This window comes from Ips typographus, linkage group LG1 (genome assembly GCF_016097725.1).
Source record: "Ips typographus isolate SLU linkage group LG1, UJ_Ityp_2.0, whole genome shotgun sequence".
Lineage (NCBI taxonomy): Eukaryota > Metazoa > Arthropoda > Insecta > Coleoptera > Curculionidae > Ips > Ips typographus.
In genome coordinates this window covers 13,224,267-13,237,551 of record NC_138422.1, presented here as the reverse complement: position 1 = coordinate 13,237,551, position 13,285 = coordinate 13,224,267, and the positions used below count along the sequence as shown (strand labels likewise).

The 13,285-nt window shown below is 33.4% G+C and overlaps 1 long non-coding RNA gene across 1 annotated transcript; it reads left to right on the top strand.

Moving 5' to 3' along the window:
• Positions 1–5,835: 5,835 nt before the first annotated feature.
• On the top strand, positions 5,836–13,070 carry LOC145728862 (uncharacterized). Its single transcript, XR_014178184.1, has 2 exons — positions 5,836–5,976; positions 12,366–13,070. It is a non-coding gene; the product is annotated as an uncharacterized LOC145728862 (long non-coding RNA).
• The last annotated feature ends 215 nt before the right edge of the window (positions 13,071–13,285 follow it).

Here is a 13,285-nt window from a genome sequence, read left to right as displayed (position 1 = left end):
CATATACTTTATGTCTCTTTTACGACTGTAACATGAGACTTCTGCAAAGAGATGGCATATGCAATACATTTGGTTTTGAGTAAATATGTGAGTATTTAAAATGTTTTTTTTTGTTGGTTGGGAGATTCGTCTAATCACACCAAAAAGGTTTGTTGGAAAAGTGGAATTTTGCACTATTTTCAACTAAGTTGAAAATAACATTAACCTAGTCATCACAACACAATACCACTGACTTAACATCGGTCTTCATACAAAGAAAACCTTCTAACGCCTTGGTGGGAAGATTATATAACATAACACAGAAAACACTAATTTATAATATACAGGTGTGGTACATTTTTTAATTTGACATTTGTTAAAATTGGAAAATCTCTAGTGAGTTAAGTCACCTAAACCTACACAGACATACACACACTTCTGTTTGCAAAACATTTATATTCTTGATTAAGAAATGAATAAATTTTGTTGTTGTATATAAAACAAGACTTTTTTCACAAAAAAAGCACTTTTTTACTAAAGTTTGTGAACGATATTAAGTAAATGACGTTTTTGATTAGGTTAGGAAATGTCTACATTGTATTGGTTCTAGTGTACATCCCAATTATAATAATATTATTAATTTTGCAAAACGATGATGGAAAAATAAATTTAGTGAGCCGCCCACAATGCTTGCAAAGTAAATCAAACCAGTTTTATGTGCGTGGTTACATAACTAATTAAAACAGAGAGTTGTATAGTATTAAAGGTTTTTTTGACGTCACTGCAATCTAATCTTTGACATATATTAATATGGAAAAAATTACTGTCAACGTTTAAAATTTTTTGAAAAGGCGTTTAAAACTTATTTTGCATCTTATCTATCTGGGATTTGACCAAGGATGAACCATTTATCATAAGAGAAATTTGGATGGTTTTATAAAGGAGAACACTTCAAAACTTCAGATTTTTTGACTTGTCAAAGACTGTTGAGTTTTACCTGGACCTGGAGTTTTTAAGTTATACAGAGTGTCCGAAGTTGTAAAATACAAAGAAATAAGTAACATCAACTTCCATTTTCAACCTGTTTCACTCAGTTACCATTTGAATTTGGTATTTAACCGGCTTTCTCAATTATCTTTAGGGTGTCCTAAAATTATTGTAGACTAAAATAAACATACAAAATTTTAATTAAACCTAAGAAAATTTATATTATAATGTTAAATAATATACTGATAATAATAAATCATACAATATGTTCTAGTTAAAACAAGCCACTATATTTACTAAGAAACTTTATGTGAATTATATTATAGGTTAACTAGTGTATTTAGTGAGTATTTTTGTCAAAAATTTCAAACTTTTTAAAATGTGTCGAGTTAACTATATTTACATCAGAATTTTTTTTTCAACATAAAATTTATTATTGAATTCCTTGTTCAATTCTAAAAATAAAACCCCTTTTATTATTTTTTCCTACGATGCACCGCTTTCGAGTAAAAAAATAAAAACCATCTTAATGCATGCCTAAAATTAAATGCTGTTTTAATTTAAAATGTCAAATTACTAAAACTTAGTCCAAAGGCGGCTGAAATCTTTTAGTTTATGTTTATGTCTGTTGATAAAGAATAACCTGTAGTTAGTTAAAATTAAATTTAAGTTATTTTTTATTTTGTTTTTTTTCAGTAAAATTTTGACACCCTGTATCTTCGTTATTGTTCATATTTCGAAAAAGCGTCAAAGGAAAAAAAGCTTATTTTTTGAAGCCCTATTCGTAGGTGAAAGGAAAGCACCAACTTTGGAATCACCCTGTATATAGCCTTGATTTTTGGCATCATTGAAACCTTATCGAGTTTTACCTTATTTTTTCAAAATTATCACAAACCAAACTCGTGAATTTTTTTATACAGTGTGGAACAGCCAAATGGAATAAATTCGATAACGAATAAATGAGAGCGTGTTGGGAAAAACGCTTGGACATGTCGATTTGTATTTTGAGATGCGCATTTATTAAAAAAAAATAAAAATTATATAGGGTGTGTCATGTGACAGTGGCCGATACTAACTTTCTTATTTTAAATACAACCCCCTGTATATTATTAGTTTTTTGGATTCTTCAGAAAATTCTAGACATAATTCATGTACAATGTCCCATACCTATCTTCAACTGTTTCGGAAATATTAAGTGTTTTCAGATGTATTACAACAATTAACATTAAAAAAAGAAAATTATTTTATTTCACAAATTCGCTACATTACACTCAATACTTATTTTCACGAACATTTTGAACATCTCTTACATTGAAATTAATGTTTTTTTGTTTTTTTTTTACATTATTTGTGAAATAAAATAATTTTCTTTTTTTAATATTAATTTTAGTAATACATCTGAAAACACTTAATATTTCCGAAACAGTTGAAGATAGGTATGGGACATTGTACATGAATTATGTCTAGAATTTTCTGAAGAATCCAAAAAAATTATAATATACAGGGGGTTGTATTTAAAATAAGAAAGTTGGTATCGGCCACTGTCACATGACACACCCTATATAATTTTTATTTTTTTTAATAAATGCGCATCTAAAAATACAAATCGACGTGTCCAAGCGTTTTTCCCAACACGCTCTCATTTATTCGTTATCGAATTTATTCCATTTGGCTGTTCCACACTGTATAATATAGTGTCACTGACTGGTCACCTAATTGCGCAATTTTAGATTCAAAATCGTATAAATACTTCAAATTTAACGTTACAGCCTTGTACATACATATTTTGGCGCAATTTAGATTTTTTCAAAATAGTCGTTACATAGAGACGCGAGTTTCTTAAACAAAAGTAGTAGTTTAAAGCAAAATTTAAAACTATGTAACATTGACATCAAAATGTTGCCAAATTTTCAAAACTTCTCTATGTGGTATACTTTTTCTTATATTGTTCTATGTCTTGCATCTTTGTACACCCTGTATAGGTCGGTTTAATCTGAAACACTTTATTTGTTATTAAACTTGTTTGGTTCATTTGCTCTTAATTCAACAGGGTGGTTACGTTTTAAATGGAATACATTGTACCGGATGTCCTAAAATCCAACCTAGGCCTTAATTATAACAGATACAAGGTCTGTTAAACCAAAGAGATCAAATCTGGAGAGTAAAATATTTTCATTGTACGGCAATATTAGAAAGAAAAAAAAAACAACGAAATCACCAATAATTTTAGAGATTAAAACATCAATGAGGACAAAAAACAGTAGTAATAACTGTAAAAAAAATCGATTTAAACTTATGACAAACACAAAGTATGGCACTCTTTGTTCTTCTCAGTCAAACGTCGCAGCATCTAATTACCGCAATGCAAGGACGGGATCAATAACAAATTTTATGCATTATAATTGAAAAATACGATTTTTAATTATAACTGAAACCACAAATAAGATACATTTTTTACAACCGTACATATTATTCCAAGGTAATTGCTATTCTACGATTATAGTCAAATCTGTAACGGTTTGATTCGAGTCAAATGATTTTTAATAATAAACGAGACATTAATTTACCAAATGGTTTAATTGATTATGCCGAAAATAAAGAATTCAGTGGACATAGTAAGGAAATCGATTTTTTGTATGATGGTAATCGTGTCGAGAAAAAAAACCGATTACTTTTGTCTGGACTTAGCAATATTGAGCGAGGATAGTAGTTTATTCTTTCTAATTAATGAAGTTGTACGTTTTCCAGCTTACAAATGATAATGACCTCAGGATGCAACATCGATTATTTATCGGTACTATTAACGTACTCGGGTACGACTCGATTCGTTATTAAGACCACCATTTAGCCATCCATGTGAATTTAAGAGAAACGTATCGCTTACGGATATGGTTTTAGAGTAATTAGATTGCTTATGTTCCTCGCTTTCTGGTTACTGGAAGAAGAAAAGCCTGATGTTATGACTTGAAAAAAAACCGTAAACTACTGCTTGGTTATCACACATTTTAGATTTAGAGATTAAAGCCAATACCTGTAATTAGTCGGTTGCTGCTTTGTACTTGGATTCGTACTGGGTATTGCAAAATTTTATGGTTTTGCCAGCTCTAATAAGTGATGGTAACTGAAAAATCAAAGCAACCAGTAAAAATAGGAATAAAAAAGATGCACTTTGATAATAAAATTAAAAACTACTTCACTGAATCACCTGGTAAACCACTAATAAACAAAATAATCTTCTAAAAATTTGCATGATAAAGTTTAAAATCTTTATGTTATCAAACTGGCCGGAACTAACGCAATGACCGTTGCTTCTGTGAATACTTTCGGTAACATGTTTTTTATCTAAACCGAAAATTATTGTATAACCTCACTTTTTTGTCCATTGTTCAGTGAAAAAAGAGAGATCGAAAAAGTGAAAATCGATTGAATCGTCGTTAATGAACTTCTTTCAGTTAAGAAATTCCTACTGGCTTCACCTAAACCACAAGTTTAATAATCGATTACTAGATAAATTCATATTTTATGTATGGGACTAATTTAAAAAAGCCCAATACGAAGAAACAGCCAAACTCAAAAAATAGGTTTTATCGAAGATAACCTAAGCAAAATCCAATTGACATAATCAGGTCAGATCAATAATAATAATTGAGTTTCTGTTTACGTAGTTATGAATGTAACCCGTGATTCGTTTTTAGTCACATTTGTCACATTGAAAAGGATTACATGTTGAAGAACAACAATCGATTAGCAATTGAAAAATCAGATTTTAAATTGGATGGACAAAATGAAAAATGCTTTTTGCATCTCAGATACTATAGCTGACAGAGCTTTAGTTAAATGGAGGCAAACTTGCGCATTTTATTGTTCAATAATTTGGTCAAAGAAAAATTTTAAAAAAATATTACATCCTGAGATATCAGACCAAAACCAAAAAAGTCAAATTTCTGTTTTATTTATTTTTTTCACTTTATTATTCATTATTTTGAAAAATCAGTTTTGGAGGCACTTTTTCACGCTTTTCAAGAAAATTTTTGTTTTCAGCTCCGACGTTTTGTATTTTAGATACCATCATCGACTTTGGATTGAACTTTGGTGCATTTTCTCCCGCTTTTTGGTCTGTAACTCCTTGAAGAGGACCTGAAGGACAAAACACCTAAATAACCTAACCTAACCTAAATGTAATCTTGTAGGGCATGCATTTTGCTACAACATTCTTCAATAACACTTTTTGATAGCTCCTTAAATAACGGAGCTACGCTCACTTGAAAATCAAACTATCTGAAAATTAGCACTTTGGCACTTTAGTGCGCTTAAGGACAAAACATTTAAATGCAATCTTATAGAGCATGAAATTTATTAGAAAATGAGTTTATTATAATACTTTTCATTTCATGAATTAAAAAAAAAAACGTTTTTGCTAAAGTATTTAGTTTTGAAAAAAAAAGTATGAATAAGAAAAGTAGAAAAACGAGTGAAAGCAGCATAAACGACATCGTGCAAATTGATGCCGAGATATTAAATTTCGAGGAAGAAAAAGAGAAAGATGACAGAAGAAAAACAAAATCAAGAAGAAGAGAAACTGTTTCACGAAACGAAGGAGCATCTGAAAAAACGGAATATTAAAAAAAATGTAAAGTATGAATGAGGAAAGAAGAAAAATGAATGAAAGCAGCATTGCACGACATTGAAGCAGAAATATCGAATTAAAGACTCTTTTCTGTATATCGCTGACATGGAATACTTTTGAGAAATCATTGTTATTATTATCGTCTAGGACGTAAACATCGAACTCTAAACAAAATATCGATACCCGAACCACATCTTCGAAAACCAAATACCGTTGAGCTATTTCGCTTTGTCATTTGGTAAAATTAGTTAATGTTACTTTGCCGTCTGCCAAGATCGCACTCAGGGTCGGACTCTAATTTAAATGTCACTTGAGGCTAGCCGGTTCAGGTGCGGTTTTTCTACGTCTAGTTATCCGAAGACCAGTTTACGGAACATAGTTTTGTAAGTATGCCCCGGCAATTGCGGAAATGCCGATAGAACGGAGAGCAATATTGCGACCTAAGTCCAGTTCGAGTGTTTCACGTGGAAGTTTAACCGTGTCCTAAAGAGGGCGTTTTGTTGATAAACCGTTTCGAGTTTTTCTTTGCTCTACGATTTGCATACCTGCACCAACAAAATTGCCGACGGTTATATTATCTTCCTCTACGGTTCGATCCTGCCCAAGTCATATTGTTCGTGAAACGGTGGTGGAATATGGGCTCCTCCCGTCATTGTTTCAAATGCCATTAAAAATCTCACATGTACCGACTGCACTTGCCTTTGTTTCACAAACGTGCCATTCAAATCCTTCGGGGATGACCGTTGAGCTGTTATAAATCGTTGCAGGAATTGGGCCATAGCTCTAACGCTTTGTATGACCTCGGCCAAAAATAACATTAGCCTCTAGTTTTATATCAAATACAGAGTGTCAATTGTCTATACATTCTTTTCTTTTCAACTGAACGATATTGTTATAGTCTGTTCAGTGAACTGTTGCATCACAATCACCAGCAAAAAATGTACGTCGATGATTAAATGTGATATTGTTAAAATGATTTTTGGTTATAACTTAAGGCAGGGTCTAAGGAACTTTCAAAATGGTCCTAGAAGCCTCTGGCAACTTAAAACCGTTCTGCAAAATTTTAGGACTGCTGTAGAGAGCTTTGGAAGTTTTCAGAAGGTTCTCAATAGCATTTAGAGGTCTATCGAACTTTCAAAATGGCCCTAGAAGGGTCTGGTAATTCAAACATTTCTGGGAATTTTTAAGACAGTTGTAGGGAGCTCTGAAACTTTCCAGAAGGTTCTGAATAGCATTTGAAGGTAAATGGAATTTTAAAATTAGTCCTAGAAACCTCTGGCAATTTAAAACAGTTCTAGAGGTTTATGGAACTTTAAAAATGGTCCTAGAGGCCTCTGTCAATTCAAAACAGTTCTGGCAAGTTTTAAATCAGTTGTAGAAGGCTCTGGAACTTTTCAGAAGGTTCTCAATAGCGTTGAGAGGTCTATGGAACTTTCAAAATTGTCCTAGAGGCTCTTGGCACTTTTTAAAATGTTTCCAATAGCATTTAAAGGTGTATGGAACTTTCGAATTAGCCCCAGAGAGATTTAAGATAGTTGTAAAGAGCTCTAGAAGCTTTCAAATGCTTCTCAAAAGTATTTAGAAGTCTATGAAACTTTCAAAACGGTCCTAGAAGCCTCTGTCAATTTAAAACCGTTCTGTAATATTTTAGGACTGTTGTAGAGAACTTTGGAATCTTTCAGAAGGTTCTCAATAGCATTTAGAGGTCTATGGAACTTTCAAAATGGTCCCAGAAGCCTCTGGTAATTCAAACACTTCAAGGGGGGAATTTTCAAGACAGTTGTAGGGAGCTCTAAAACTTTCCAGAAGGTTCTGAATAGCATTTAGAGGTCTATGGAATTTTAAAATTACTCCTAGAAACCTCTGGCAACTTAAAACAGTTATAGGGGTCTATGGAACTTTTAAAATTGTCCTAGAAGCCTCTGCCAATTTAAAACAATTCTGGCAAGTTTTAAAACAGTTGTAAAGAGCTCTAGAACTTTCCAGAAGATTCTCAATAGCATTGAGAGGTCTAAGGAATTGTCAACATGGTCCTAGAAGCCTCTGGCAATTTAAAACAGTTCTGGGAAATTTTAAGACAGTTATAGAGAGCTCTAGAACTTTTCAGAAGGTTCTTATTAGCATTTAGAGGTCTATGGAACTTTCAAAATGGTCTTAGAAGCCTCTGGCAATTTAAAACAGTTCTAGAAAATTTTAAGACAGTTTTATCAGGCTCTAGAACTTTTCTGAAGGTTCTCAATAGCATTTAGAGGTCTATGGCACATTCGAAACGGTCTTAGAGGGTTCTGATAATTTAAAACAACTTTGGAAGGTTTAAGATACTTGTAGAGGTCTCTGGCACTTTTTAGAAGGTTCTCAATAGCATTTAAAGGTCTATGGAACTTTCAAGTTGGTTTTAGAGGCCTCTGACAATTTAAAACATGTCTGGGAAGATTTAAGACATTTGTAGAGCCTCTGGCACTTTTTAGAAGGTTCTCAATAGCGTTTTTCTTTTGTTTTTTTCTAGCTTTAGAGGTTTCTGGTAATTTTGGACACAGAATTGCTCTCTATAAAATTACTCGACTCTACTTATTAATCAGTAGCCATACATGACTTAATAATATAATAATACATCTCTGAAATTGTCCTATTTCTGTGTTAAAATAATCTTTTTCTTAAACTATTAGTTAAACTAGTTTTTCGTTTGTTTCTAGAGCAATTCAAATTCAGTTGTAGTCTTGTTCTAAACAAAAACAAACTCCTAGCAGGAAATGAGTAGTTAGTAATGTGCCGTATACGATGGCAATTAACAATAATCCTACTCCACAAAATCTGAACGGAAAATTGGCATTAACTATGCAGAATTGGCTCGCTTCTTTCTAAAATCAAAACAATCCTTAAAACAGGTCCGTTACAGTGTTTAACCTGGACAATTGTTTTGCAGTACCATGCAATTAATTGCGGATTTGCATGCGAACAAGTGAGAAACACTTAACGAACTAGGCGTGGGAAATTGGGCTAAATTCTGCGAATTTTCATTTTTAATTGGAATATTTCATTGTGTCCGATCTCCAATCGAGGATGGTTAGGTTTTTATTCACTCGTATCGATTGATTTCAAGATGATAATTAATTTTTAATTTCACGGGTATTATTTCGTTAAGTTGGCGATTCAGTTATACATAGGACATCGGTAAACAAGTCAATTCATGCACGTAATGCGTGTTAAACCAACAATAAAAACTCTCATGGGAGAACTTCACTTTTCTGACACTATTTCAAATTTGATGATAATAGTTTATAAACTAATCATATGGTGTTCCATTTTCTCGCAGGGTCCTAATTTTTATAATTACAGTCCATTTCACTCCAACGGCATTTTTCCGACAAACTGGGTGCTCTTTATTATGTGGCAACGTTCCAACTAAACTGCACTCTCATACTCGTAATGTAGAAATTGAAAGGCCGCAATTTGTTCGCCACATGATTGACAATTATGCATTAATCTTGAAATGGTTCTCGCATACGTTTTTGTTGCTACACATATAGATTATTTACTGGATTATTTTATGGTTTACCTTGCTGTTATGGTATCTTGCCACACCACTTTTACGCCAATATCTCACATACCACTTTGATCTTTATAGTATGATTTGATTTAGTATATTTTTGCGTTCAAGGGAACTGACCTTTACGTTTATAGAGTTTGACATAACTCAAAGAAATCAAATTAAATACTACATCAGAGAGCAAAAACAGAACTTTTATAATTTTCTTCTATTTCAAGCTCTTCACAAAAAAGCAATTTTGATGGTCTTGGTCTTCCAGCAGAGCCCCAGAGCATAATTTAACATTTTATTTTAATTTTATTTTTAGTTTCTTTTTAGCATTTGTCAGATTTATTTGACTTGTAACCTGTACTGTGGTATGGTAAATTAATGTGCTTGTTCAATCACTCGAACTCGGTCTAATACCTTGTGACAACATTTCCTACTCGTGGCTCTCAAAATGCTCATATCACACTAGTAATGTAAATAAGCATTTTATAAAAAAAAATTGTATTTAAATATAAATAAATAAATTGTTTTAGGAAAAAAATAACACCTCTTGTTATTAGCCGTGTCGTATTCCTTTGCATTGTAATTACGCCCCTATGTCGTCTTCGTGGGAGACTATCAACCGGAACAAACGTTCCTCGTTTTTAATTCATATGGATCGTCATGCAAACAATTTTAATCAAACCCGAATGTATCGTGCCATTATTTCTCCTATTGATTTCGTTGTCAGCACATGGAATTTAATGCCATTCTAATAACATATTATTTAACCGATACGGCGAATGGTAAATTTATAGGTTAAAGGGTTGTTGTATTGAAGATTAATTAATTTTAGGGTAGAAAATTAGTATGTAAATGTTGGTTAGGAGAAAAAAACAATCCGTGTGGTTTTGAGTATTATTAATACTATATTAATGAACTAGTGCTGTAAGAAGCATTTTACGCACGAGATGGAAAAAGTTACGTAGCGACGAGTGTGTAATTCCATGAGTGCGTAAAATGTCTCAGAGGTCGGGCAAAGTCCTGTTTTTGCAACTCCTATAATTAAGACTATTTTTTTATTACAGAAGTATATTTTCAACGTATTAACATCATATTTGTACTAATCATGAGACTTATGCTACTAAAGAAAAAAAATGAAATAAAAAGATTTCAAAACAACATGTTATCGTATTAGTGTTGTTCTTAAAATAATTATTTATGGTGACATTACAGTTACTAAGAACAAAAGCAGATGATATTCCAGACTCTAGACGAACTGGTATTTACTTAAAACTTCATGAACACCGCATTACGCGATAATCTCCAGCTAATATACTCTGATAAAGCAAGAAACGGAAATACGAGATCAATTTTCTCCAGGATTAGGCCAGTTAGTTTTACAACTGTGCGTAAAGAAAGTCATTACGTAACGGAAAACTATGCGTAATTAGCTATTTACACGGAGGTCCTAAGTAGACTGTTAAAAGTAAGGATAAAGCAAATGTGAATATGTTCTAAAGTTCGTTGAGACGAGTCAAATACACATTTCTTTACGCACAAGTAAACTGAAAATGTACGTTTCCGGTTCAGTTATTAAAAAACAAAGTAGAGAGTAGAAAATAACATCATACATTTCTATTCGTCAATTTTTTCCCTTAGACAGGCTGCATAAATTCCAAAAATTCCAAAAAAATACTGTCTTTTGACAGTACCATGGCATTTTTGGCTTCGTACCCCACACTGTAATGACTCCATTACGATTTATTCAAAACTAGTGAATAATAAACGCATTATTAAACAGTCGTAGAACAATGGTATTTTCAACTTAGTTGCAAATAGTGCATTTTCCTAACAAACCTTTTTGGTGCGGTGAGACGAAAAGAAATAAATCAAATTTGGAAGGAACTTTCGAAAAGAAAGTAGCACAGAAGCGTGCGGTCGAACCCTTTCTCAAAATTACCCTCTCGAATGCAATAGATTATCCAAAGAACATGGCTACTTCCGTAAGTTCGATGGCATATACGGCGAATTGTGGCCGATGTACAAATGTGCCCTACTCCAAGGCTTAAGAGCAGTTGCGTTTGACGTTTGTATTATTAAATGCCCACATGTGGTCAAATGGGAGTTCCATATCTCTTGGGGATTATTGCCGGCTATAAATACACAATTATTATCGGTTGCAGATAATAGCGGATAGTTTCCGCTTTCGGCTATACAATGCTTGACGTTTTAAATGTGTGATTGAAGCTGTTGCGCTTGATTTCACGTAAAAATACCAGTTAAACGGTGGAATGATGGAGGATTAGGAAGCTTAACGAGTCGACTATCAAAAATTCATTTCCTCGTGGATTTTTTTGTTATTGTTGATTAAGCACATATAGGAAGAAATGCCCAGCATGAATGATAAATGGACTTAAAGAGGAATATATTTTTTTTAATAGGATGACCAGCATTAGGATCTCTGAAATTAGAAGAGATACGAGAGTTTAAATTAGGGCAAAGTTGCGCAGTGTAAACTTGAACCAAATGCTGCTTGAAAAAATTGGATTTTCCTAATACGTCCGAAGATATCCGAAAAACGTGAAAATTTCAGTTTGTGTTTTTATTTAACTCTAACCTCATTTGAAGAGATATCTGAAAGCATCAGCAGCAACAGTCGCACAAAACATTGTTTACTTAAAACTTGACCAAAATTTGACGTGTCATGTCTTGAAAACTGTCAAAAATGCGCTAATTTGAAACTCAGTGACAAAATGGCGACTAAAATTTGGTGTTTTTAAAAAGCCAAGGTTAATCTAACTTATACACTTAACGTTATAAAATAAATAAAATTTTTTAAACATAAAACTAAGTAAACTTTCAAAGCCCTCGTATTAAATTTCTAAAAATTTGAAATAAAAATAATGTAATAAGTGAAGAAGTTTTTGATTTAAAAAAATTTTAAGAGAAAGTAGTGCAGATTTTTTCTTTCCTCCTTGTCCTTGTGCCCATAATTCTTCTGTTTTGCGCTCAGTACAGCGGTGGACGCCCCATGGTACGTCAGAAACGTGGACATCCAGCGAGATTTGAAGTTCGCCACCGCAACGGAATCAAACAGAGCGCAGTGAAGATATTCCAAAAAGTGAAAAGCAGCGAAAATCAGTTACTGCGAGAAGCAGTAAACTACGACCCGGAGCTAGAAACACCCCACAAACGCCCCCGATACCAGTTATTGGATAACGGGTAATTGTTAATAAGTTTTTCTTTCTGTTTCAGATAGATGACAATTCAGGACCAACCAGCCAAGAAGAGGACCACAATTTCCCGCCGGGTGGCGAGAATTGTATTTATAAAATCTGGGTAGAACCTTTCCGCAATTATTCCGGTGGTAACTGGGCTCTGATTGCACCCCTGGCACTTTCCCCCGCTTTGCCTACGCAAAAGGGAAAAAACCATCCTCCACTCACCAGACCCCAACTCCCCAAAACTTTAGTATGTAAAAACAGACGAACGAAAGCCGGCTGTTTGGACATCCTATAGTTTGCCAGGACCACCAGAGATGGACGAGCTGACGAAGAAGAGCGCCAGAAGAGCTCCTCTGTCAGCGGGGGCATCCTTCTCCGAGGACAGAGGACGCCGATGCAACTCTGGTAACTTCCCGACAGAAAAAATTCCTGGACTTGTAGAGACTTCCTCTTCCAGACCTATCCTTTTGGTCTACAGCGGTGGGAGGGTAAAAAGCAGTAGTCTTGCTTGACCTATCTATCTCAGGCCGCATTCTCAGCCAAAGAATACTGGCGTCTTCTGTTTCTTCGACTCTTCTATTGGTTTTAAATATGGTATTTAACGATGAAATTATCCTTCTTCAATACCTTCCCGACATTGTCTCTGAGTTGCTCTCACCTGATTGTTACTTTTTAAATACGAAGTTTTAATTAGTTTAAATCTTTCATTAATAGAATAACTAATTTTAAATGGAAATATGTAATTGTAAAACATTCCTATTTTATCTCTTTTAACTTATTTCAATAAAAAGAATACCCGGTTTTTAAAAACCGTCAATATCATTATTAAGGAATGTAATACTTTATTAATTACCTAGAAACAAAATTCGAAACTTGACCAATGAGATTTATTTGGTTTGGTTGGCAGTGATGCTCTTCCGGTTCTGCGAAAGTAGATTTTAACACTTTGGC